This window comes from Lutra lutra, chromosome X (assembly GCF_902655055.1).
Source record: "Lutra lutra chromosome X, mLutLut1.2, whole genome shotgun sequence".
Lineage (NCBI taxonomy): Eukaryota > Metazoa > Chordata > Mammalia > Carnivora > Mustelidae > Lutra > Lutra lutra.
This window is the reverse complement of record NC_062296.1, coordinates 97,890,716-97,896,105: the sequence shown is the minus strand read 5'-3', so window position 1 is coordinate 97,896,105 and position 5,390 is coordinate 97,890,716.

Genomic DNA, 5,390 nt, shown 5'->3' with positions numbered 1-5,390 from the left:
AGGAGACATGTCATTGGTGAGAATGGGTCACATGCCCCTATCTGGAGGCAAGGGAACCTGGGAAATGTAGTCTGTGCCTGGGAAATGGCATCTCACCAACATTTTGCAATATGACTGCAGATACTTGACACTTCAGAGATAGCTAATTACCTTCGGGTCATGGAAATCACATTCTTATGGATATCTTAGCAAGGGAAGGGACTCACAGACTAGGAACTGTGAGCCAGACTCAGATCCAGGCTATCATCTGTGGTAGGGCTGCTTTTTAAAAATGTCTTCTATGTACCAAAATGGGAACGACCTTCAACAGATGAAAGGATAAAGAAGATGTGGTCCATACACGCAATGGAGTATTATGCCTCCATCAGAAAGGATGAATACCCAACTTCTGCTTCAACATGGACGGGACTGGAGGAGATTATGCTGAGTAAAATGAGTCAAGCAGAGAGAGTCAATTATCATATGGTTTCCCTTATTTGTGGAGCATAAGGAATAGCATGGAGGACATTAGGAGAAAGGAGAAATGAAGGGGGAGACATCAGAGAGGGAGAAGAACCATGAGAGACTATAGACTCTGGGAAACAAACAGAGAATTTTAGAAGAGAGAATGGTGGACGGATGGGTCAGCCTGGTGATGGCTATTAAGGAGGACACAGACTGCTGGAGTCCTGGGTGTTATACACAAACAATGAATCATGGGACATTACATCAAAAACTAACAATGTACTGCATGATGACTAACATAACACAATTAAAAAAAGAAAGAAAAGAAAATGGGAGTGACATAACAAATAAAATATTACCAAGATTTTTTTTTTTAATTCATGTTTTTGGGATTGAAAATGTTTACCGAGTTAGGCATTCCCTCCTCTGTGTAACTTTTGAAATTATCCAGATCTGCACTTGGAATCCCATCTCTTCATTTCTTCATCTTTTTATATGTATTCTAAGAGAAAAAAGACTTATAAAATAAGAAATAATGACTGAACCTATATTAAGATGTGAGAAAGGGGTTGGATACCATTCAGGATTGTGGCATTTTATTTTATAGGTGGAAGGTTTTTCATAGACACATAAGACTTACCTGGCCAGATGAGGTACAGTCGGTGTGGCAATGGGTCCTGAAAGGTGTCAGGTGTGATATTTTTATGGCATGTCAACTAGGAGCTGCTAGGGCATAGTGCACACACTAAGATTTATGTGGACATTTTGGATAGTAAAAGACTTAGCAGGAAATTTAGGAATTGATTTGATAGTCTGCTCAAATATGAGTCTTTGAATCTTGAGTCCCAATATAGTCATACATATATAGTTTTTATATTGATTTGTATATATGTTGTACATGTATATATTGTGTACTCTATTTAGCCATCTACCTACCTCTCTCTCTCTCTCTCTCTTTCTCTCCTGCTTTTCTTTTTTTAAGATTTTATTTATTTATTGACAGAGAGAGATCACAAGTAGGCAGAGAGGCAGGCAGAGGGAGAGAGGGGGGAATAGGCTCCCCGCTGAGCAGAGAGCCTGACACGGGCCTCGATCCCAGGACCTTGAGATCATGACTTGAGCTGAAGGCAGCGGCTTAACCCACTGAGCCACCGAGGCACCCCCTCTCCTGCTTTTTTGTTTGCAAATCCTCACTGCTTTGCTCTCACATCTCAATGTGTTTCTGATAGTCTAGACCAGGGCTGGACTTTCTTTTTACACAATCAAAAGGTGTCACAGAATTTCTAAAACAAACAAAAATGTATCTTTATCTTTCAGATGATTGATGCTACCCTAATATGTGGTAGGCACAGCTGCAGGATTTTTGTTTTAAATAGGAGTTTTGACCATTGTCCCATGATCTGCATGTTGTCTCAGTGTTTTTCCTAATAATCCTATAAAATGAGTGGTGTCATTGTCATCTAATGGACAAAGAAACAGAAGCTCAGGTAGATTCCACCTAGGTTCTCATAGCTGGTAAGGGACAGAACCTAAATTCATGCCCACCTCTCATTGATTCAAAGCCTTGTTTGTCCTGCTCTATTTTAATAAGCCTCATGGTTGAGCCAAGTCCAACCTAGTAGATAGCTTGCTTCTGTTCTGGTTCTGGTTCTGCTACATGGTTCTGGGTGGCCAGATCACAGCCAAAGCTGCATGACGTGGGAGCGGACTATATCATCACTAAGAACTCTTCCTCGGAATTCCAGTCTTCCAACAGTGTTTGTGAAAGCTAAATTGCTTTGAAAACCACAGCTAGTTTAAAAGCTCTGGAAATAAAAGCACCGAGTATGGAAATAACAATGCATACCAAGTACGTTCAGTGGGTAAGTCTCTGTTCTAAGCACAGTATTTTCTATCTTAACAATGACCCTATAAGGCGGGTTTGTAGTGAGCTTCCTCTTTCTCTCAAGTCTGGAAACAGAAGCACAGAAGCTTAGACAATTTAACTTAAATAAATAATGAGGTACGGATGTCTATATAGGGAGGAGACACCCTGCAACTTGGTGGAAATGAGCATATTAGATCACCCCACAGAGCGTTAAACCATAAGGAAATGCACGGTGGGCTGTGGTATATGTTCACCGCACAAAATCCTGGGCAGTGGTATAAATTTTCCAGACCACCTCTTAGCACTAAACCTGCCACTTGACGATCTCAAACCTTGACCTAGATTATAGTCACAGGGGCTGCTCCCTCAAAGACTCTCGTTTAATTGGTTAAAGATACTGGTTGGTATGTTGGGTTGATGGATGGTCCCACAAAAGATATGTCCACTTCCTAGACCCTGAAACCTACAAATGGATCTTATTCAGGAAAATAATCTTTGAAGACATAAATAGGTAAAACATTTCTACATGAGTTCATCCTTGATTAGCCAAGTGGACCCTAAATGCAATGGCAGGTGTCTTTATAAGAGACAGAAGAGAAGACACAGACACAGAGAAGAAGCCATGTGAGGACAGAGGCAGAGGTGGGACGGACGTGGCCACAAGCCCAGGCATGCCTGGAGCCCCAGAAGCTGGAAGAGGCAGGAAGGAGCCTCTCTGAAGCCTGTGGAGGGAACATGACCCTGCCCCACCTGGATCTCAGTCATCTGGTCCCCAGAACTGGTAGAGCATAAATTACAATTCTTCTAAATATCCCCCCAAATTTGTGATGATCTGTTACGGCAGCCCCAGGAAATGATCACACCAGGACATGAGGAATTTTCAATCCCCCAGGTGATCCCAACACAAAGCCAAAGAGGAGATCTACTGGCTTCTTAAGATGTAACAAGGTTAACTGTTAAGAAGGCTGAACAGCCAGACATTTGGGATGTAGTCAAAATGACCTTGGACTTTCCTTTCCAGAAATATCAGCTCCTTCTGGACTCCAGAAACTCCCACACTGCCCGTCTGTTGTTTGGTCTTACTCGATAAAAAGTGGAGAAAAGGCCCACATGGGATGCAGCATCCTGTGGTCTGGATTTAGTCTGGTTTTAGTGGTCGGATGGAGGCCTCCCTCCCCACATCTAGACTCCAGTCCTGCTTCCCTGGAATGAGATATGCACATGCCATTAGAAACCCAATTGTAAAGAGAATTACCTGGGTTGGATTTTGTTTTCCAGTGGAACCCTGAGAGCAATCAAAGGTGGACGACTGATGCTACTAAGGATTTCGCTTTAAGGCACAGATTTACGAGCCCATATACTACATGTTAGAAGTTGTGGAGCACAGGGGTGGGGAGAGACACACTCTAAGTTACTATACTATCTACAGATTGTAATAGAATCATGTGCGATTCCAATTAATGATCTGAAATCACACACATTCTCATTCTGGGCAAACTGATTTAAGTGTGTTTGCTCCTGGAGGAGCAGTCCTTGTCTCCCACCCATCTCATTCTGCCCCACCATCCATCTTATGACTTCTCAGTCATAAAAATGTCCCTTACTCTTCCATCTGATGTGGCCTTTGAGTCCCCTAGAATCTGAAAGCTCGCTGAACCACCTATAATGATTCTGAATGTTTCAGGCTTGGAGTAAGCTGATCTGTACATTTGTTTTACAACATTTGACAAGACATTGAGTGCAGAGGACCAAATGCCTCTTCATGCCATCCTATCTTGCCTACAGCAGGACATGGCAAGTCTTTAAGAATGTACATTGAGCCCACCCACGAAAGTATGTCATCAATCCATCTATCATCTATCCATCCATCCATCCATCCTTCTGAAAATCCCTGTTTCCCTTCTTCTCTCCCATCATCCATCCACCCATTCATCTATACATCCATTCATCTATCCCTATATCTATCATCCACCCTTCATATCTATCTATCTATAAATCATCTATCTAACGACCCATTCATCTATCCATCCATTCATCTATCCCTATATCTGTCTGTCTGCCCATCTATCTATCATGCATCCATCCATCATATCTATTTATCTATCTACCATCTATCTATCTATCATCTGTCTATCATCTATCTATCTACCTACCTATCTGTCTTCTTCATCTTCATCATCATCATCATCCATATTTTTAGCATCTAGGGCACTGGTTCTGAACTGGGGACAATTGAGCAGTAACATCTGACAATATCTGGAGCCAGCTTTTGGTTGTCAGCTTTTGGTTAGTCCCCTAGACTGGGACGTGCTACCTGCATTTGTTGGGGAGATACCAATGATGTTGCTCAACACCCTGTAGGGCACGGGATACCCCATTCACCCAGATGAGTACAGACATTGAGAAGCCTTCTAGCTGAAAGTCCATGTGTGGAGCATGAACTCTTGAAACAGGATGTGTTTCCTACACATCTGGGTATTTGCAGGGCCCCTCCCTGTGCCTGGCACATAGCAAAGGCTGTGCTGCATGAGGAAATGCTTGGGTTAATGAGTGAGACATCCTCTGTGCATACCACAGCATCACGAAAAGCCACACACTCTTACTTCAGTGACTGCCATTCATCAAAGACGGACAACACTGTCCTTCTGTCAATGGTGCCCTTCATGATTTCCCAAAGCTTTATCTTGCTTTTTGTTTTTCTTCTTCAGGGAATGACCATTTTTGCATGTTTCAGGAAGGCTAGTATATGTCCCCCAGATGTGGCTTTCCTAAAGAAAATTTCATGAGCGATTGCTAAGGAACCACGTTCCCATCCCCAACCCCAGACGGTCTTGCTCCATATTGGAACTGTCACGCTCCAGGACCAAGGGATCCCACCCTGTATTCCTGTCAAATACATCTTTGGAGCCACTGCCTTTGACTCTGTTTCCTTGCCTGCTACACCCTTGCAGAGAATAGAATAGTTCTAAAATTGTGGGAAAAAAGCAGTTTTTCCAAGAATTGCGCTTTACCTGCAAAATCACTCAAAATGCTCTTGCCCTGGAAAATAGGACTATTATCATTGCCCAGTTACTTGGAA